General features: G+C 43.1%; 1 protein-coding gene and 1 long non-coding RNA gene across 8 annotated transcripts in view; both read left to right on the forward strand.

Annotated features, from left to right (window-relative positions):
- Positions 1-1,393: 1,393 nt before the first annotated feature.
- LOC135579700 (uncharacterized) lies at positions 1,394-10,050 on the forward strand. Its single transcript, XR_010473302.1, has 3 exons — positions 1,394-1,490; positions 9,217-9,379; positions 9,997-10,050. It is a non-coding gene; the product is annotated as an uncharacterized LOC135579700 (long non-coding RNA).
- A 1,999-nt stretch (positions 10,051-12,049) lies between these two features.
- The window catches only part of TEAD1 (TEA domain transcription factor 1), a 161,556-nt gene continuing 151,178 nt past the window's right edge, over positions 12,050-22,427 (forward strand). For 4 of the 7 annotated variants that reach the window (XM_065066317.1, XM_065066318.1, XM_065066321.1 and 1 more), the window contains exons 1-2: positions 12,052-12,340; positions 12,899-13,040. The gene's annotated coding sequence lies outside the window, so the exon portion shown is untranslated. Of the gene's footprint in view, positions 12,341-12,480; positions 12,803-12,898; positions 13,041-22,427 lie in introns of those variants that run through there. The other 3 variants (XM_065066320.1, XM_065066313.1, XM_065066315.1) reach the window with 3 other exon arrangements.

Here is a 22,427-nt window from a genome sequence, read left to right on the forward strand (position 1 = left end):
GACTCTTGTTGCCCAAGCCAGATTGCTTGTCTGGCTCTCCCTGCTGCGCTGTGGGTTGCAGTGAGGGCATTCCTGTGCCTCTTCTGTGGGGCAGCACGAGGAAATGTGAACAGCTTTGGTTTGAAACCTGCCACTTCCATAGAGATGGGACAGCAGAGCTGCAGATTAACACTTGACATCAACATTCATTTTGGTTCTAGGTGTTAAATCTGGAGTTTCACACCATGAGGGTCCCTTCCTAACAGTAGTTGCTGTGAAACAAATAGAGGCTACCATGCTCAGAAACAAAGGTAACAGCCTCATTTTAAAAATGACATATTTTGAGAAAAAAAAACAGTCTTCCTTCTAGATAGAGTGGGACTTGAAACAGTTTTGAGGAATTTGCAGATGAAAGGGGGAAGTTTTAATTACATTTTTTAAAAGCATGAAAGTTGAATGTCCTTAGACTCGCAGTTCACAATTCAGCTGGGCTAGACAGTTTGGGAGAGCAAGAAGGGAATATATGTTTACACTGTAGCAAATACAAAAGAAGCAATCAACTATATATGTGTGATACCTTTTCTGCTTGCTTTTCTTCAGTATGTTGTTAGGAAATGAGCCAGTTTCAAGAATGTATTTTTTCATTTTTACTACTACAGTGAGTAAACTGATAGCCTTTACAAAAATACGGAGTAACGTTCTGGGGATAAGACCAGACCACACGGACTGACACACAAAGAAACTGTCTCTTTAGAAAACATAAACCTTTAGAACTGCAGAACTACGAGGGATTTCAAGAAAATCCTTCAGTCTGGCCCTGCACTGGGGCAGGATCAAATACTCCCAGATCACCCTGGCACAGGCACATCCTAACTTCTCAAAAACTTCCCATAAAGGAAGGTCCTCTGGCTCCCCAGTTGGTCTAATTTGGTGTCTCACCATTATAATAACTGAGATTCAGAACATGGCTGTGTTTTGTTTATAGCAGGGACAAATATACAGTGCCATGACAATGTAAAGGATTGCTAAAGTGAATTTCACATTAGGTTTAACTTAAGCTTCAGGACATTTTTATATTGCCAGAGCAATATAAAGGGCCCACTACTGCAAGGAAAAGTGAGGCTTTCCATTTCTGATGATTTTTCTATGGCTGTGAACTGGGAAAACTCTCTAGGACAATGCTGCTATTGGCCGTGTAAAGAAAAGTAGAACATATACTTCATCTCTTCTCCGATAGTGTTGTACAGTGCCAAAATCTGAATCGTCTGGAAGCAATAAAAAGAACTGCATTGATAACAAGAGAGGGTGCAAAATTCTGAAACCATCTGTCGCTTTTTAACATGTATACAATAGACTTCTGATGTATTATAATTTAATCGTTTTTTCCCCGTGTTTTGTGTATTCCGCCTTCCTCAGTTTAACATCAAAAGAGAGCTTCTAGGTACACCTGTGTCACTGCCTTGTGTGGTACATCCCATGTCCAGATGAAGCTGTACAAGATACCCCACAAGGTAAGCCTGCAGCTCTCATCATCTGCATTCCTGCATACCCTCCCAAAAAGAGCAAAACTCTGCAGGACACAACAGATTGCATTCCCTCTCTCTCTTGCTGAAGACAATACAGCTCTTTTCCATTTCTTTCCCTACTTGAAATCACCTGTTGATCTCCCTGACAGCTCCAGGTCTGCATTTCACACATTTGCAGAGCAGCCCTGCAGCCTCCCCTCCTCCATGACCCCATATGCTGGAAGCAGCTGGTCGGTCTGATCTGTGATCTATTAACCAGCTGCACTTGGCACAGGTTGCTCTGGAGGAGAGGAGGAGGCTGCAGGTGAGGGTGTGCCTGCGAGTGTAGCCCCAAGCCGAAAGCAGGGCACGCTCTCCAGCTGCAGCACCATCCCGGGTGGCCTCTGCTCGCACAGGACTTGCCCGCAGTGCCTCACTCAACGCAGCAGCAAAAGCTGAGGAGCCTGAAAATCTGTTTTGTTGCATGATGTGGCATAATTGACAGGAAGGTATCTGGTCTTCTTCTAGAAAGCCTATTTTTAAGGATGTTTTCTCGCTCTGAGGATCGAATAAACCAGTTTTGCAATCTGCTACACGCCCCGCCCTACCTAACCCTGGCTAGTTAACCTGTAACAGATTGCAAAACTGGTTTGAGTCACACAGTGAAGAAAGAGCCATAAATTAGGTTTTTAATAGTTTAACTCTCCTCACCAATAACATAAGCCATCAGTTGTTAATAGTGGTGCCATAGAAGCAGCACAACACGTGTGAAACAGTTATTCCTTTGCCACACTGTAATAGCTCCTTTCATGGTTTTGGAGATTAAAAACTATGTAGACAGGAGTAAAAGTCCCTTCCCAGTAGTGCAGCCTGGGTGCCTAATTCATATACTCTATGTAAGACTCACATATATGCCATAAAGAGCAAGAGCTCTGATATAACTGATCAGCCATAGTTCAGCTGATAACGCTCCTGGTTTTGTGCAAAGATTGTGTCGTTGCAGTTCCTGGTTTGGAGGGCTACATCCACTAATGGCTCGCCCAGAAAAGCTGGAGCAGGCCCACTGCTTTCTCCTGCAAGGATCACAACAAAATGCAATGAATAGCTCTGCAGGAGAACCTACTGCTCTGCAGCAGCTGCCTCCCGCTAGACAGCACTTCCTCCGTGGGGCTTGGAGGAGCGCATTTATCTCAGGCAGAGGACATTAAACTCAAGTTCCTTCAGTCCTGAGTGGATCAAAGCTTATCTACTTTGCTACCAGGAAAGGACAGTGCATGGTAATGTCACCTTCTTCCTCTGATTCCTGTAATGCATGGATGCCAGCTGCCAGTTTGAACAGCAAGAGCAGAGACACCCACCCTCAGCAGAGGCATCCAGGGGCTGAATTGTGAGAGAACACCTCGTGTTATGACAAACCAGGTGTCTTCATGCTCACAGGAGGCAGAACTGTAGCTGCTTTCCTAAGGATTTCCCTTTTAGCTAGTTCTAGGTACCTCTGACTTACCTGGGGTGAACCTTATTCTCAGGCACCTGGCTTTTCCTATGCAGTGTCCATTGCATCCAACATGAAAGCAAACCCGTAAGTCATGACTTGCAACACTAAATGGTGGGGAGGTTTATCCTTAAGAGCATCAGGGCTGGGGTCACCTATGCCAGTATGGGAGAAAGGAAGAGTGGAAGGAAGTATATCATAAACAAAATTTCTTGTGCTGTTTTTTTGTTCAGGCATTTTTTTGTGTGTGAATGGTATGACCCAAATGAGCAGGGGGGCTCATAGGGTATTTTGGTGCTGAGGGGTTGCCAGGTAGTGGTGTACTAGCAGAGTGCAGATGTGTACCCCCTACTCTTTGCTAGTACAGACAAGATTAGACAAAGAAACGCTACCCAAGGAGGGGGTTACAGGCTTCTAGTTCTGTCTAAGTACTACCCAGTGTTTCTTCTTTATTTGCCTTTGGCAGTTAGAAGTGACTCAAAATCCTTCACCAGCCTATAACTAGCTATGCAAAGCCATTATTATTAATAAATGAAGCTACTTCCCTTTGTATGTGCTTGGAAGGAGTTTAACATTGCTGAATGCTCTATTGCAGCCATTCTGCATTTCAGTTCTTTCCAAGAGTTACTGATATCAGTTCTGAAACACCTCTCTTTTTCAAGCCATTTAATTGCTTCTTTTAAAACTTCACCAAAGCTCAGCTGAGGCCTGATTTTCAGTGAACCTCTGTTCTGTACCCACAACGAATTTAGATGGCTCTGGGATCTCATATTAAGTGAATAAATTAAGATTACTTTTTAAAAATTACTGATTGTACCTGACAGCCATTTAGGATACAGTATCTTAAGGCACAAAAGCTGTACTCATTTGATTTTAGAGTATTGTGGAAGCTGACGTGTGGACAAGTTGGGAGCTTGGCTCTTCAACTATACCAGAGACCAAAAGGTTGCAAGAGCTAACAGACCTGGGGAGAGGATTTTTGTATGTAAATAAGAAAGAAAAAAGAACTACCGGAGGGCGGTGTGGTAGACGCGTTCGCATCAGGAAAGTGTGATGTGCTGGAGGCGTAAGGAGCAGTTTAAAAATCGGATGGTACTGAGTTCTGCTGTTACCTTTGCTACTGTGAGGATGGCTTTGACCTCCCATAACAACTTCCAGTTGGTAAAAAGGAAGTACTAATGCCTAGGGCACTGGGTTGGTGTGAGGATCAACTGCTTAGAGTTTGTAAAGCGCTTTGAAAATGATAAGTGTTATGTAAATCAGGAAATGCTGACAGACATCTTCCATCTGGGACAGATTGTGAAAAATAACAAATTAACTAATTTCTTCAGGATCTAGAGGGTAAAAAACATATAAAACAGACAAGGGTGTGCAGGTGGTAGAGTAACTGCACTTGTGAGGTCACCTAAGATGAAATCATACGTGAAATGAGGTCAGGATCCTCTACGTTTATGATAAGCATTTGTACATTACATCATCTCATTGTTTGACACCCAACTATTTAATGATCATTTGCAGCACCTGTGATTCACAGTTCCTCACGTGTCCCACCTACCTGTGACACCCACTTTGCCCCATGTGCCGGGTGACACAGCCCTGAGCCGTGAACACCTGCGGACCCACGTGACTTGTGGCCACCCATGTCTGCCTTCTGCCAGCACTGCAGCTATTCCCCCACCTTTGGGAGGCATCGCTCTTCCTGCAGGATACCCCTTTCAGGTGGTCCTCTGTTTTCATGGACCGCTTCAGACCCTAGCAATGCGTCCTGGCTGGCTCTCCATGGGATGTAACACATCATAAGCATATAAGCAGAAAAGCCAGAACAAAGGGAGAGTTTGCAATCAGGATTAAACTTCACAGCAGCCGGTCCACCCACTGGAGCTTGCAAAGCTGCAAAACTCTGAATTTTAAGAGCATTAAACAGTTGTTTTAATTTCAGGTAAATAACACTGTCAGTTTAGTTAGTGCTTGTCGTTACTGGAACATAACAGAGAAAAAGCAATAAAAGACAAGACAGTCCAATATTAAAATTAAAGGTGGGGATCCTATTCTGATAGACTAGAGCACCAGTTAGCCTCAGTGGCTCCTCCACCTTCAGATGACTTTTCTTTTTCCTGTTTCCAAAACTGCCTTCCTAAATACAGGCTAGATGAAAAGCATTTGTGGTTCCCCCTGGGAAGGATGAGGAAAGGTCGGGATTTACATGGTGATATTTACTACTACAAATTCTGTAATGGCCATTCCAGAAACTTGATTCAGTAGCTCTTGTCCCTGTGAACTGAGTCCATCTAACTACATACCCATACACCAGTATGATTTCCCAGCAGCTTTGGGTAATTTTTTCTTCTTTCATTATCCAACCAACTGCAAATTACTCTTTGTAATTTTCCTACCAAAAAGCCATGTAAGCCTAGCTTTCAAGGATTAGTTTCAGTAAGGAATGCGTTACCTCTCTTTCGATTTCCTTTTAGACTCATATGAACATTCAAATAGTCAAGTCTAACAGGAAACAGCAATATGCTCTTCTGAGAGTCCCTTTTCTTCTCTTCTCCTCTCCTCTCCCACTACCCCCCTTCAAAAGTAGAAAGACAGAATGCTGCTAGGTTTCAATTGGCTCAGAAACAATGCTGTGCTCTCTCAGCTCCCCAGCTCTGTCCTGAAAAATCCCTGAGCTTTGCAGGTGGCTAGAACAAATTTCTGTATTATACCAGAAGAATATGCACTGAGAAATAATGAGGCAAGAGGAACTCAGGTACTTTTTGCAGGTCTCATTAAGCAGATGACATAGAAGAGAGTGTGTTTTTTTTTTTTTTTTCGCAACGTCACCCTTAATACCTTTGCAAAGTTCAGACTTTCTCACTTTGGTTTTCTCCCAATTTTATTTACCATGTGTGATTCTACCTGCATTATGAATGGAGAAAGGAAAAAAATCAGTGTATGATAACAATTATATTCTAGTTGGGCCTTCAGTGAGCAATCTGTCCTACCTGCCTTGGTTGTGTTGCAGATATCCCTTCCACTTCAGGTGAAGTTTGGTTTTGTGTTTATCAGAACTTCCAGTGATACTTTGGGCTCTATGGATAAGGTGCGTTAAACAATTCTTCCTTGTCTAGGACGGTTTGTTTTCGCTTTAGACAGTGTCACTTTGTGGTTCACTGGTTTTGGCAGCCTTTCCTGATCTCTGGCAAGTTCTCCCTTAGCACGTGGCTTTGCAGGGCTGAGGTGGAGCAGGGGGCAGGGGAACCATGGCAGCTGCACTGGCTGTGACAGCGAAGTGGCCTTTGCACTGCTGACCCGGGGCTGAGGAGCCTCTGCGGGGATTGCAGCTCAGCGTTTTGCCAGCAGCTTTGTGTCACCCGAGTGCCCACTTACCTCAAAAGTTGTTTATAAACAGATAGGTCCAGGTGCTGCACTGATTTATACTTTTTGCCCTCTCAGCAAAGTCAATTGTGAAAGTGGAATTTGTCTTATTGCGGAAAGAGTTGCTGTCTCTGGTGACACTGCCCGGCACTTTCTCTAGTGAAATTTCTTCCATTTCTTGTGTTAAGATGGTGTAACAGCTCCCATGTTTGCTGCTGCTGTATGAAATTTGGCTGTTAGGTTGATTAATGACTTTACCATCCCACAACAGGCTGCTTTCCTTACAAATGGTGTGGACAGATACCTAGGCCAGGCCTAGTAAAGAGCCGAGTCTGTAGGACCTTGTGGTGGTGGCAAGGTGGCCATGGGCTAATTTGGAAGCAGCAGCATGGCAGGGGATGCAGACCAGGCCTGGCCTTGAAAGGACACGCCACAGCCTCTGAGGTGGAGGCAGGGGGTGGAGACCCGGCCAGGCTGCCGTGGGGATGTGCTGGGACAAACTGACACCGGGAATGATCTTTGTGTGTCCTTCTGGGTGGCTGGAAAAACCCTACTTAGAAATGATTCATTTTGGAAAGAAGAAAGTCTGGCTGCTGCCCCCCACCTCTAGAAGTCACCAGTAGAGTCATTTTGGTGAGATGAGTGCTTGTGAATGACCTTGTACAACCAATCTCATGGCAGATGGGGCTTTTAAATATTCCTTGGATGTAGATTTTGAGCATAATCCAAAGGAAGCCTCTAACGGTACTTAGGTGGTTAAGAAAAACACTAAGGTGTCTTGTTATTATTGTTATTTTTTGATATTACTGGGTAAGTATTGAGATTTCCCAGAATATGTACCCACCTAAAAGCTGCTGAAATCAAAGGAAATTGGGCACTTAAGTACTGAAGAAGGTTAAAAATACCTACACCTAACTTCAAGCATCTAAATACCATTAGAAATCCGGGCCGAAGTGAAGGGAGGCAACAAAATACACCATTTCAATATTAAGCAGGCTGAGAAGTGCTCAGAAACCTGAAATTCTGATTAATCAAATAAAAGAGATTATTTGGAAATTTGAATAGGATTTTTTTTCCCTCAGCAGAAAATGCTGGTGACACAACAAAATTTGTAGTGCAAAATAATTTTTTAAAAGCCCGAACACCCAAGTGGTTTTCACAGTAACTTATTTCAATTAGTGGTGCTAAGAATTATTGCTATCAGTAGAAGGAATAGGCTGCTGTGCTTATATTGTTTGCTCTAAAGCAGAACAAGAGCCACACCATTCTGATGTTAGTGATTTCATCAGTGGGAGAAATAGAGAGCCCTGGACTCTGGTTGTGTAATTTTAAAAAGCTCTCAGTTCACCTTTAGAAATCAGCAACCAGAATTGTCTGAAATTATATATTTCCATTCTCTGTACTATTTTAACTCAGCTGGGCTCTGAGGCCATGGTTCATGTCCTGGCTTCCTCTTGACTCAATTATTGTAATTCATTATTAAACTGTTATTTGTTTTCATTCTTTACACTGTCTGCTGCTTTACAAAGCTCAGCAGCTAGATTTATAATATGGAGAGCTCTGTTCCATTACATTACAGCTTCCCCATAGTATTTTTTTGGCATGTTCAACAACACATTGATTTGGGTACTTAATTCTTTAGACACTATAGATAAACCCTAATCTACATAGTGCTTTTAAGCATTTCCTGAGGTTAGTGGTTTTCCTCATCTGAACTGCGGTCCAAATACAAAGTTTTAAAATTCTTTCAAAACGCTGTATCCAAGCATTGTTGAGCTTTGAGATTCATTCCAAGTTCAAAATGGGGTCTGGATCTAGATTTTGCAGAGTCCATCTTGTGTATGTCTGCCAAGACTCTCTAGGCAGCTAGGAGTTCACTTATTCCTGGAATAAACTAGGAATTCTATTAACCCTGTATTCTTGGGTACCATTTCATGTCTTGAAGACTTAAAAGCATCATCTGTCTGTGGGTGGCTGGGATGAAACCTGTAAGTTATGTGCCCTGTAGCTGGCACAGCTAAGGGCAAAGAGGAAAAGAACTACAACTCTTCTGTTGGGTTCCCTAATGCCCCTTGCTGTCAGTGGCCTCGTTAATGAAGTCAAAAGTGGTTCCTATATGTGTAAACCACAATCCAGCCTCCATTTTATCTTAAGTATGGTCCCACTTGTCTCCACCCTGGTCTCAATGGGACTTGCACTCAAAATAGAATTTTACCAACAAATGCAAGCCTTGAATAGTCTACAGACCTTTATTCTCTAATTGTACAGTCTTTTGCTTGTTTATTCTAACCTTCCTTACCTTGCTCCTTTCATTGTTAAGCTAATTCCCTTTCCTTGCTGCCATCTCCTGTTTCTACAACTTCCTGTTTTTCTTCTCATAAACCACAGTCTCCCTTGTTCTCCCAGCCCAGTTTCCCTTCAGCTGTTCTGTCTGTCCCATCAATTCATTTTCTTCTGCAGGTTCCCTTTCGTCATTTTTATCCCTCTTTTTAAACTTTCTTTTTATTCTTCCTGCCTGCCTTCTGTAGTCACAAATATTTCTCTCACTTTCTCTTCTCTCCTCTTTCCCAATTCTCTTTTCTTTCCCTGAAACATTTTTGTGTCCATCTCTTGAATCTCATTCTTTCTCTTTTTTAATATATTTTCCCATATTCCCCGCTTGTATGTCGCCTTTCTAGCTGAGATAAGCATTTGTCCCCAGGACATGCCCGTGTCTGGGCTTGTCCCAATGTCCCTTTGTTTTCTTCAGCTTTTGTAATTCTCAGCGCACCTGTGTGCCTGAAGAAGCCATTCATCAATAAACACAGGGCAGGGAGTTTGTCAGAGCAAGTTCTCTGTGTATGAATGTGCCTCCAATGTGCCTCCCTTCTTCATCCACAGGCCCTCCAAAGGAGCCCACCCGCGCTCGAAGGCAGGGGCTGGACTAACAGGCTGGATGATGCCGATGGTGTCTTTCCTCATCCTCACCTTCCGTCAAAACACACAGACCTCTCTATCCCCAGCACACAACTTTTTCTCTGTCAGAAATTCATTGTGATCCCAGGTATGTGTTTTTTGAACTGACTGCCAATATGGTGTGGTGTGACATGGCACGACATGACAACCTAAAGGATCCATGAGCCAAGAAAGATCAAGACTTGACAGAGTTTCCCTACCTCCGTTTTCAGAGGCTATTGGTTTTATCTGATCTATGTGCCATGATTTAGTCACCATACTAGTTTGCTGTTCATCTCAGCCTCAGTTCTGCTAGTTTAATTGGCTTAGTTGCCTGTGAGCAAGATACTGTCAGGACAGCATTTTAGCCTTCAGTTGGAAACTGTGGGTTGTGGATCACATTGTGCTAATGGAAGATGTCCAGTCTTGCCCAAACAGTTGTTTTTGAGACCTCACCACCTGTGAAGAGCACTAATGTACAAAGTTTCAGAACCTGAGACATAATCAGTATTTTATGAGCTTTCACTGCTGCTAACAGTTAACAGCAAGATGTGCAGGCATCAGTTAAATGTAATTATTCTTCTTTAAAGAGTTCTGAATGGCAAAAGAGCTACTGAACTGTCTGTCTGCAGATATGGGCGAACAGGTACAACCTGGTTTCTTTGATTTGTGTTCATCCACAATCACGGGTATAGAAACAATCTCCTTTTTTTTCTTTTCCACTAGGAGAGCATAATCCTGCAAATTTTTCATCACTTTCATTTATGGGATCTGCTACAGGTAAAGGAGTTTTCAAACTCTATTTATCCATTGTCCAAAAATTCGCTGTTTTCCCTCCATGTGTACAGAGCTATGATACCTTTTGAGCCCTGCACAGGCATAAGCTAGAGTCAGTATTCTTGGTACTTTCTCTGTGAGCCTTATGGAAAAAAGAAATCTGATGCTTTTAAAGTTTTTTTTTTCACATTTCTGTGCATGCAGTGAACATAGTGGAGTGAGTTTAAGTCTAGTGACTAAAGAATCTATGGTATAGGGATGAGGGGGCAATGTTTTTTCCTGTTTTTTTTTTTTTGTTCCAGCTTTGGTACACTCAAGAGACTGGCTCTTGTATGGACGTCTGCGAAGTGATTGAATTCTACCAATTGTGCAGGCACTTAGACACTTTTTAGACAATATTACTAGAGCTATTTGGAAAGGAGGAAGGGAAAAGAAAAGAAACTGTGTGTTTGTTTGAGGGGCTTCCTTGAAGCACACTTTGGGGAAGAAATTTTTCAGCCAGTGTGGAATGGTGTAGGGGGAGAAGTATCCTAAAATATGTTCATTTTTGCATTCTCCTAATCCTTTGACCAACACCCGCTCAAACTTTGGCTCCTTTTGATGTTGTTACTTGTTGCATGCCATTTCTGTAGGGTTAGGCTGTGGATTTAAGTCAGTATCATTGCATGTTCTGCTTGCACTGTGTACCATACACGCTCTGTGCCTGGTCCACAAAGGTAAAAAACAGTTGCAGCCTCTGGGTGAACTACAACGTGAGCTTTAAGTGACTTGTTTTCAAGAGGCTCCTGGGTCATTCGCAGGCTCAAATGGTGGCTGCTGTCAGCATGGCTATCTTACAAAATTGGTACTTGGAAAGCACCAGGACGAGCATGTTTCTGGTATTCACAGAGAGACACGCTCAGTGTCTTTTCTTAATGTTGTACACAAGTAACCCACAGAGCATTTATTGTGAATTCCACCAGCGTGGCAAAAAGTTACCTGAGATGTGAGCGCATTAATGCTGTCTGATAACACCAACGTGTAGTTCTTCTGAGGCTGTAATGTGATTTTCCTGACATCCCCAGAAGTGGTAGTCCTGCTGGGTAAACTTTTAAAGTTTGATAGAAATGTATGTTTGCACATAAAAATAGGCAATTTATTTCACAAACAGGCACTGAGGTGTCCAGTTATCCATTCTGCTTATGCAAATACAACTTTTCACAAGCACAACAGCTGTCCCTGCCCTGTGATTGTTTCCACAAGGCAGTGGATTGTTAACTGAAGGAGCCATGGCTTACCGTAATGCTTGGGGCTGTTTCTGGGGGACAGGTTACACCAGTACAAGAAGGTTACAGATAGTCTAACAGCACCTCAGCTCACAACTAAAGTGGTGCAGAACTTGCATTGTGAAACCTGAAGCTGGGGCCAGTTTTATGAGAAAGGTTGTGACCTGGATTCAGGGTGGAGATTGTGGACCCTCAGGACATGCTATATCCACGTTCATTTGGGGTGCGATGTGTGCAGAGCCTTTCTGCCCATCCCTGCTCTGGGGATCTGTTGGGCCCTGGGGTGCTTCGGGTAGCCTGGCCACAGACCCAGCACTTCCCAGGGACTGGCAGGGCTCAGTGTGCACAGGGCATACAGGGGCTGTGCGTGTGTGTGTGTCTGCGTGTCTGCTGGGCGCTCCACAGGAGCCTCCCACGCCAGCAGGGTGCAGGGCCCAGCCAGCTCCCGCGGCCGCTGCAAACCCTTGCAGACCCTCGCTGCCGATCCCCATTGCAACCCCGTAGTTCGCAACTCTGTTGCACACGCTGTTGCACACCGTGTCGCGGGACCCCGTCGCACGGCACCGCAGCGCCCGCCGGGCCAGTGGGTGGCCCCGGGCCCCCGGCCCCGCTCCCCTCCCGCGGGCTCCCCTATGAGGTCAGCGCGGCGCGGAGGCCCCGCCCGCGGCCCCGCCCGCCCGCCCGCCCGCGGCCGCAGGGGGCGGCGGGCCGCGCTCCGCCCCGCGGCCGCCCCGCTCCCGCGTTCATTTCATTCCTCCCCTCATTCCGCGCATTCCTCGCATCGCTGGCGCCGCGCAGCCCGGCCGGGAGCCCGGCCCGCCCCGCCGCCGGCCGGGCAGCAACTCATCCTCCGAGGGCTCCGTCCGCCGGCCCGCGGCAACCTACCGCCGCGGTATAAATAGCTAAGCGGCGGATTAAAAATAGGCGCGGGGCCATAAATAGCCGGGGCGGCCCGGGGGCGGCGGGCGAAGTTTTGCCGTCGGAGCGCGGCGCGCTGGCGGTGCGCGGAGGGGGGCCGCGGCGCGGAGGTAAGAGGGGCCGCGGGCGCGCACGCCGCGCCGCCGGCGCTTTGTGCGGCGGGGCGGGGGGCCGGTCCCGGCCGGGGTCGGCCAGGGGGGCCGGCGCCTCCGCAGGTGCCGGGGCAGGCGGGCGAGGGGCCGCGGCAAGGGGGAGAAGTTGTTTCCCGCGGAGTTTGTGCCGCTGCGGGGCCGCGGCCGGAGCTGCAACAGGCGGCTGCTGCCCGCCCCGCTCCGCTCCCCCTCGCCGCCGCTGCTCGCACTTAGTTGCCTGAGTCACCGCTCTGCAGCCGGGCGCGCACACACACGCGCGCACACACACACACGCGCACCGATTCTTGGCATTTTTCACATTTTTTTCCACGGGGAAGCAAGAAGTTCGGAGCGGCCCCGGGCTCTCCGCGGACGCTCGCAGCCCTCAGGAGCAAACCCCCGGCGGTGCGGGCTGCCCGGCCTGGCTCGGAGCTCTGCCCGGTGCGCTGCTGCCCCGAGTTTTGCTTTCCTTCCCCCCTTTTCTTTTCCTCTAAAAGATGAAAGAAGGAATGTCCTTTTTCGCTGCTTCTTCTCCAGAGCTGCTGCTGCCGCTGCTGCTGGTTAATTGCACATTCAAGTGGAAAATTTTCAGGAGTCAGCAGAAACATTGTATCCAAAAAAGACAAAGTCGCAGTTAACAACAGCACCGAGGAGACTGTCCCTGGAAAACTTCCTTTCGGTAGGAACCACAGGGTTTTTTTAATTTATCCGTGAGGTTTTAAAGAGCTCTCTTCCCCAGCTGTCCATCCCAGCGCTGCTGCGGAGGCCGGTGCAGCCTTTGTTCACAGAGGGAGCGTTTTCAAAGGAAGTGCACTTCTAAGGGGGAGGGAAAAAGTTGTACAGTACGGCTTTTGTAACGAAATTAAAACAAAGCGGCCCCTTCCAAACATCTAAACAGAAACAACGAGGAGAAATAAAGCGAGGAGGGGGGGAGGTGGAAAAAAAATACAGTCTCTTTTTACCAAATAAAAAAGTTTGCACTCCTACCTCAGCTGAACACAATCCTAGTCGTGATTTCTCTCCTCTTGAAATCTGTTTTTAGTTGAATGGTGTTACAGTATAAAAATATTTATGAAACAATGAAATACCAGCCACCCATGTTTCTCAGGAGAGTTGTTAACTTATTAGAAACAAGTGCCTGCCTTTGATATGAAGAAATGAAAAGTGACCTCCAGAAGTGCTGGAAAGTTAGGGAGCAGTTCTGCTCTACGCGTTCTGAATGTAAATGGCTCCCAGGATTTTTTGACTGTTCGTTGTTGAACACCATCTGGGAAAGAAAGGCCAAGACGCATCAGATTGTGCTGGCGTTTTCTGGTGTAAAGTGGTGTATATAAGAAACGTAAGCTGAAACGGCAGAGCCTCAGGGATAAAAAGTACCTATACAGCTGTATTCCTGTCTAACAGAAAGATATTTGCTTTCCCTTAGTGCTGATAAAGTTTAGAAACACAATATTGGCAGTTAGCGGTTTTACAGGGCTATCTAAACGAGATAATGGCAAAGTTTGGAGCTGCACGGATAAAATACTGTTTTCTGTAGCTGAATGTTCAGTAATTATGCAGTACCTCTAATATGGAAATCTCTGTGGGAATGCCTCTTACAGGAAAATTCATGTAAATAACTAAGTGCTACCTGCAATTGAATATGAAATAAAAAATGATTATAATTACATTAGAACTTAATTTAAAATTATGTAGGTTGCTCCTTATAACCCTAGATTGGGAATGTGTGTCTGTAATGCATGATGTATTCTGCCTCTATAAATAGTTGGGGAATACCATTACAGGAACATTAGATTGTACTGATGGTAAGATGGTGCTATCAAAAATGACACAGACCTGTATATTAAATTACTTCTGGGGGAAGGAGAGAAGCTTGAATGTTTGTATATGTGTGTGCGTGTATACTTTTATATACACATGTACGCGTACTTTATTTGGGAACAGAAATACAGGAATTAATACAGTGAATGTTCTTAAAACAAAATTGAAGATTTTATATTTGGGTCACATTTTGAACTTGCAAGTTTTTAAAATCAACTTTTGGAAATTATTTTCATCAAAGGTATACTTTGTTGAGGTGCATTTATTTTTCACCTTCATGGTAAAACATGTATTTTCACACTGCACTGATTTTTAATTAGGTCGTAAGGCATTTTCTATACCAGTAGGGATAATTCTGCATTTTGTCTGCTGCAGGTTTTTACCCGCTGACCAAGCAGAAATTTTGGATGCAAAGGATTTATTTCAATTTTTCTTCTTAGTAATCTAGAAATACCTCTGGAAAGCACTTTATTGCTAAACATGTTAGGTGTATTTTGAGCACCAATTTTACATATGTTGCTTTGGTGAAGTAAATATTATTAGTCTTTGTACCCAGGAGAGCGTAACAACAGCTCTTGGGATTCAAATTACGGTTTTATATTCTGTATGGTTTCTTACTTGGTGCTGAGTGGAACGTATGTGAATAGTGAAGCAGAGGAAAAATTTTGATTTGACAGGAGTCTTAGTAAAGGCAGCGCTGCTTAAAGGAGCTTTAATTAAACAGCTAAAAAAGAACAACAGAAACTTAGTTATGAACTAGACCCACTGTGAGTTTCCAGCTGAGAAACAACAGCGTATTGTGATGTGTGAGCATGTGTGTAACATGTTTGGTGTAATTTGTAACTAGTGTTTTGTTGTTGTTGTTGCTGGACAGTGTAGTGGTTTTGGATATCGTTAAAGTGGTTTTTAGGCTTGCTTTGTCCACGCCTGAAAAAGTTAAGCTCAGTTAAATCACATGCAGGGGAAAAGAAGATATTTTTGTTTTCCTTTTTTCTTTTTAAGCTACTTTTGTGGATCATATTGTAAACAAAGTTTCAAGATATAGTACAGGGAGAAGTGTAATGAAGTCTTCAGGAGCTAGAGAGAGATTCACTTAATAAAAAGTGAAAGGTAAAAATATGTAATTGTGTATTATGGTATCGCTGTCAGTTTTCAATCTATGAAGCAGGATGGTTACACTGTTGGAACAATTTCACTAGGAGTAATTGGATTTTATTGGAAGGTGTCTCAGACTGTTTCCAAAGCACAAAGATCTTGTGCATGGTTATGAATGTGTGTTTGTGAGAAGGTTACCTTCAAATATTACGCTTTGAATGCGTGGTTTCTGGCAGTATATACACATGCATACATCACTCTTTTTATCTGGTATTTCTTCGTGATGTTAATATTAATGATGTATCTTTCCAGACATAGTTTAAAAACTGTCTTTCTGAAGCGACTGCATTTATTTAAGTAGAAAAGGTTTGCTAGATCCAATCCTTGCTCAGGTTAAAGTCACTGGGATGACTCATAGGAATAAACATTCACTGGATCAAATACTGAGATATTTACAGCATATGCTTTATGCACATGGTTAGCATGATATTTGATGTCTAAAGAAAAACATGGGTGCTACTCTGTATCTTTGATTAAAAAAGAATATCAGATTTGACACATGCTTTTTCAAATTTTTGTACGGGGCTTATGTTTGCTTGTAATATGTCTGAAACTTGCAGGCAAACTTCTATTAAAAGTTGGTTGCTCATTCCATTTCTATGCCGATTCACAGCACGTGCAAATATGAGGTGAGGGCTGACTTTTAAAAAATCTGGTGTAAATTCAGGTTAATTCCGCCAACTTCATATGGCCTGCTGCTGTATTATGTTGGCTGTAATGAGGGTACAAATTGGCACTTTAAGCATGATTTTGAAATCCCCAGTTCATCAGAGGGACCTACTTTTGCATGAGAGAAATAGTAGTTACGTATTTCTGGGGTTTGAGATTTAATTACCGTTTTGTCACCATGCAGCACTTTGCCATTAGTGCTTGCTTCAAGTAGGAATGTTTTATATTCCTAAACTACACTCATTTACTATTAAAAAACATAATTTGAGTCTCAACAAAATTTTAGAACCTGCAAGAGATAAATCATTTCCCTGAAAGAAATGGCTGTTAGAGGTTTTGTGGCAGTTTGTGCAAGTACTGTATAATTTAAATTGTATTCTGTGATATATGAACGGATTAATGACATTATTTATTGTAAAGCCAACTGACTCTAAGCCACACTGAAGACACATTTTTAGAAGAAAAATCTCTGCAATAAATTCCCACTTTATGACCATATCTTGCTCTCTGTTCTTGCACAAAACTCCTTTTGACTTTTGCAAGTGGAATAAGGATGGAATAATATTTCCTGGAATAATTTTGTGTTTGGTTTTAATGATTGCTCATTTCCAAAACATAAGGGAGTGAAAAGTTGCAGACTTCAATCCTTTGGGGCACCAGCTTCAAATTTGCTCCTCAGATTTGTTGCATAAAATTCATCTAGGAGTTTTCTAACTTAATACCCTGAAACTCTCTTGTTTTGTAGGATTCCTGATCCCACTTCAGTCACTGTGACTTCTATCTTATTGGTAAAGCAGAAATTGCTTTCTGTTCTGATGCAGATCCAGCAGCTCTTATACCGTACCAGGTTAATAAAGTTCCGCCAGGATGATATTAATTTTAAAATACAGGGATTTAAGAAGCAGAGGGGAGAGAAAGAAGGCCTGTGTCAAAATCTGGCTCCTAACAGCTATTAATAATTAGAGATTTTCTACACAGGAAGTCTGTGCATGTCTCAGGGAGCCGCTCGTCATGTGCTGCGCGCCCTTATTTGTTAGCTGAATGTTTGCACGTACGTCGAGGCCGCGATGGAAAGGCGCAGAGCGGCCGCATTGGCGCGGGGCTGCAGCCCCAGCTCCCCGTCCCTCCAGCCTGTGGCTGGTTCCTCAGAGGCCGCCCCTGTTCCTTTGGCTCCCGTCCAGTCCAAGGTATCACCTACAACTTTTTGTTCTTTGTCTTCTCGCCATTGTTTACTGGAACAACGCGATTACTCCCTCGGCATCCTGTTGTACCTTTCCAAATGGCCTTCTTAGGTTTCCAGCCCCTGTTAGCTCTTCACTAAACTTTCGGATCGGAGGTAGTTCTTGTGGCAGCAGAAGCGTATGAGCACAAAATACGAGTTTATTTGCTAGGAGGTCGGGAGGTAGGATGTGCAATCTCAGTGTGCGGGGAGGGGGAAGGGAATGAAAGTTTAGGATTATGTGTAAAACTATTAAAATGCTATTGACTGGGAATCTAAAACAATGACGAGTGCTGTTGTTTTTACAGATACATGAACTGAAAACTGCTGCTAATGATGGGAAATGTTAATTATGTGAGAACATATTGAACTTATATTCTCTGGCATGAACTTTTTAAAATGCATCAACTGTGCTGCCTTTTATGCGCACAGCTTTCTAATTATCATAATTCAGTGCAGCTCTGGCTTTTGGAAAGAGTTCAAGTGCAATCTCAACTTAACATGAAAGGAGTTTTTTTTAAAACTGAGAATGTTCAAGAACAATTTGAAAAGATAATCTAAAAATGCTACATACTTAGCTGGGTATAAGTCAGAAAATAAATATGTTCCCATAACTGCCTATCAAAGCAGAGCAGATTATTAGAACAGAAAGTTATCTATTTTTCTCATTATGTCTTTCACACTCCTACAGAACGCAACTAAAACCACATTTTCCTAATTGAATACCATAGACAGATCTACTATATATTGATTGACAGTAGTGCTTTATTTTCTTCAATTTTTGAAATGATTAATTGAGGGGATTACTGTGTTATTAAAAGATTTTTCCTCAAATAGTACATAAGCAACAAAGATTTAATTTTCTTAAATTAAGCAAGAAGATAACTTTAATGATTTTTCTTTTTTAATTAGCAGATTGTGTTTCTGTAACATATTAAGGTTGCATTGTAAATCTTCCTTATCTGTCAGTATTCACACCTTGGCTTTGTGGAGCTCGAGGGTTGTAAACACTACATCTTTCTAAAGCTTTCGAAAGTGTGCGTTTGTAGGTTCTTTATATCTATTTTTTTTTAATGATGGGAAAATACACATCTATTTTTTAACGGGATTAATGATTCCCATCCCCTCATTTTACCCACCTTCTAGCTGGGAAAAAGATTCTGATTCTTTTTCATACTTGTCTTTTCCTTTACCACAGTACAAGCTACATTTCTAAAATGCGAAGAAAGCCCCAGTGAAACAAAATGACTTCATTTGAGCTGGCACTTAAGAGCAGAATTCACTTCCATAGTGCTGAAATAAAAGAAGCCAAGTGTTTTAAATAGCCACTCCCCTAGGCCAGAGTGTTTTTAGAAAAGCTCATTGTCTAGATTGGAGCTGTAGCAGTATGCCTTCCTCTGTTAAATCTCCTGATCCAGACAGCTCGATTTCTAAAGTTGACATCTGGTTTACTCTTTGTTCACCTGTTTAAAAAAAAATGCAAATAGGCGAGTGCACCATTGCCCTAGAGCCGTGCAAGGGAAAAAATGCTGTTGACAGTTTGTCAAATAGTGCTTCCAGTCCACGACTGCAGTAGCCTATTGTTATGCCAGCAACAGGCAACAGAAGTTGTGGCACCATATGGCTAGTATATGCTTCAGATAAGCTATCTGTTAATTTAGCTTATCAGTGCCGTTTTGATATGCTTGAATCACCAACCAGTATGGCCTTGGGTATTTTTGGTGCCGAATTATTCCTTAACATTATAGACATCACAGTTATTCCCTTGGTGGAATCTCTCTCCATTCATTCACCTCATGGTGCCCTGAACAATGGCGCTTATTTTTGGAATTAGCTGGCATGTTCATTTACATGGTTGTCTTTCTGTTGGGAGATTATAACTCAGGAATGACTTTTTGCTTTTGAGGGGAGAAAATGTCAGAACAGACTTTGAAATAAAGGGTAAATTCATAGATGTTTAGTGGATTAAAGTCTCTTATGTGTATCTCAGAAAAATATGTATAAAGCGTTTGGAGGCATTAATTAACAGGAGAAGGGAAGTTTTATTAATATTTAAGCCACCAGCACCATGCGTGTACACTTTTTGTTCTAAAGCTGTTTTACAGTTTAAAGCAAAAGGCTAAAACTCTGTAAAGGGTTTCATTTTCCACATTCCTGATTTGCCTTTATTCTTTCAAAAAAATTAACCTTTAAAAATAATTATGTCCCCATATCTGCTGTCAGCTGATCTTTCAAGATTTTTTTTTTTAATTTCTGCTTTTTCCACAATCAACTGAAAGCCTTGTAGAAGACTTGAAGATTCAATGGAAGCTCCTTCATCTTCTCCCCCTCACTCCCGCCTTTCTTTGGCTGTAATTACTTTGTTGCAGGAAAAGTCTCAAGCCATAAGAAGTCTTCCATTCAATGCCGTGGCGATGTCCTTAGGGTGGGATCTGTTCGCGTTGCTCTCTGACCTTGCAGCACATTCCTCTGTGTCTTCTGCCCCACAGGCTGTTCCTTGCAGGGCACCGCGTCCCTCTCTGGTCGCCTGGACACTCCTCTTGCCTTGGGGATGCACTTGGGCAGCACTTGACTGCGCTCTCCTTCCTTTGGATCATAGTGGCTTTTTGCCTCCCTCCTCTTGCCATCTATATTGTCAGGTCCTCCTTGTCCGGTTTCTTGGGCCGTGGTCTTGCCATTGGGTCTCTTTGCCCATCCCAGTCGCTGCGCTGCTTCCACTCCTTCCTTGCCCTGGCTATCAGAAAGAGAGAACTGCTTATGCTTGTACAATGCCTTTCACAATGACCAATAAAAGAACCAGATTCTTTCTCAAAGAATTCTACAATCATCTGTTTGCTGACACTACTTTTCTAGTAATCAAAGGAGGTCTAAGAGAAGAAAGTTTTTCCCTTGTACCTTTGGGACAGAATAATATGACAGTGTGGAACAGTGGCCATTCTTTAATGGCCCACTGAAGTTCACCCAGATGAACTGCAATGAAAAGTGCAGGAGCTGGCAGAGCACCTAGAGACCAACCAGTGGTGAAGCCAGAGGTGATGCTCCCACCTTACTGCTGTGCCCAAGTCAACACGGACACCTGCAGAAAACAGGAAAGGTTTCCTGCCCTTGGCTTGGCATCCAAGGCTGCCAACAGAAGCTTTTGGTTTCTCTGCAGGGACATGAAATGCTTGTCTGTCCACCTGGAGCTGGTTTGGGGATGACCTAAAGTTTTATATCTGTTTTAAATGCAGATTTAGCGTTCAGGTCCACGGTGTGACTCAGGTGCAGCTGGGTAATAGCGTTTTTTTTTTTCCTTCTGGCTCATTGCAGATTAGACCTGTGATCTCTCATTCTGGTGTGACTGGGGGGAAGGTAAACGAAGAGGTGGGGAAAAGAGTGGTATTGAGACTTCCAGTTGTCTGTGAGGCATGGGCGCATCTCCCCCATAAGTAATTTCTAAGTGCTTATCCATGAGAGGCAATTTTCAGTTCACTAACGTGTCTAGTCATCACCCATCATGAGTATGGTTGTCTTCAGACTTACGGGGCAATTAAGACATAACAAATCTATGTTTGTTTAGTACAATAAGTGAATCTTTCATATGGTTACGGATTTATTTGGGGGGGGGGAGGGTGGGTGGAAGGAGTGGGGGAAGGATAAACCTCAGAGCCTGTGGAGTTTTAGTTGATTTGGTATTTGCTTGACTTGGCTTTACTAGTGTTTCATTGGTTCCAGTCATTATTTTGTGATAGGAAATCCATAACTCCCAATAATGTGCGTTTTGCTCTTTACATTGGCTATTATTTATGCCTGGTGGTTTCTTGCTCTGCTTCTTGGCATGTTTACTATATACTTACTAACCAGTTGTAGATAGGCAGTTGAAGGGGCAGATTTGGAAGACAATTTAAAAATATGCAGCTTCCTATACCAATTCAATTTATCCTCTAGCGTTAGTAATATATTTTTTTGTTGGTGAAACAATGACCCATAAATAACTTTATCTTCTAAAATCTCTAAAACAACACAAAGAAGTCCAAAGGGTAGTAGAATTATCATAGTTATTGGTTGCTTGGAAAATTAACTAATATTCTGGCCTCTGAGATTTTGGAAACAAATTAAAGAACCCTTTTTAAGGTAGCAGGCTGCTTTTAATGGTTCTTCTGTATTAAGGAAAGTACAGTATTGTAGGTTATTTATTTCTGGGCATGCAGTACAGGGTGAAGAGCCTGCAATTCAGCTTGCAATGCCTCTGTGCCCTGAGGTAAACTCTATTTCACAAAGGGAATTTTGATTATGGTCTACTGCTCTGTAGCATAGTGGAGGCTTCAAGAGGCAAGTGGTAAATGCTACCAAAGAAAAGCTGGATTGGAGCCACTGACGTCATCTAAGTAAATCTGCTGTAGAACTATAGTCATAAAATGACTGCCAGCCAGTGAGCGCACTTTGGCCTTTTCTTGTCAACTGTTTTAACTGCCTTTTTTATTTTTTTCCCCCCCTTCTCTAAGCAACATGCATTTTGTTTTCTTTTTTGTGCTAGTTGTGCACATGGTGAGATATAGAAATACTAACATCTCTTCCCTTCTGCCCCCCCTCCACCCTGCACCACTGTACGTAGCGTGTGAGTAGCTGCAGTTTGCAGTTCAAAAATGAAAAAGTAAACCAGTACTTTTCCATACATGAGCCTCACAGAATTAAGCTTCTATCTCAAGCTATTTTTTAGGTGCGAGAGCCTGGCAGTTCAAGTTACAGCATACTGATGAGATTTGTGTGATGCACTGGAGGGCAAGCTTCCCTCTGGAAGAACGAAATGTGTAAAAATGGCCGGTTGTGAATCCCGAATTAGCACAAAACGCACGTGTTTGTGGGCGCTTATGATCCACTGTTAATCATTGCTTTAGGATTGACCCCTGCAGATCCAGTCACCCCTAAAACAAAACTTTCCTGTTGTTTCGAACACCCAAGTGTGTTGTTACCAACTAATCTTTTGATTATACTTTTTATACACAGTTGCAGAAACCATGTGCGGTAATAATAGTAACTCTAGGATTCATTGATTAATATGTAGCAGTAGATATAGGTGAGCTTAAGGGTATGTCTAAAAATGCAATTTATGTCCCATCCGCCCTCCACAGCTGTAACAGGTTTGCGACAAAAGTACTTGGGTTTTTTACAATGGATTTTGAATTCATTGTCAACATTTTCTTTAAATGAGTTTCCAGGAAG

The sequence above is a fragment of the Columba livia genome, chromosome 5, assembly GCF_036013475.1.
Source record: "Columba livia isolate bColLiv1 breed racing homer chromosome 5, bColLiv1.pat.W.v2, whole genome shotgun sequence".
Classification (NCBI taxonomy): domain Eukaryota; kingdom Metazoa; phylum Chordata; class Aves; order Columbiformes; family Columbidae; genus Columba; species Columba livia.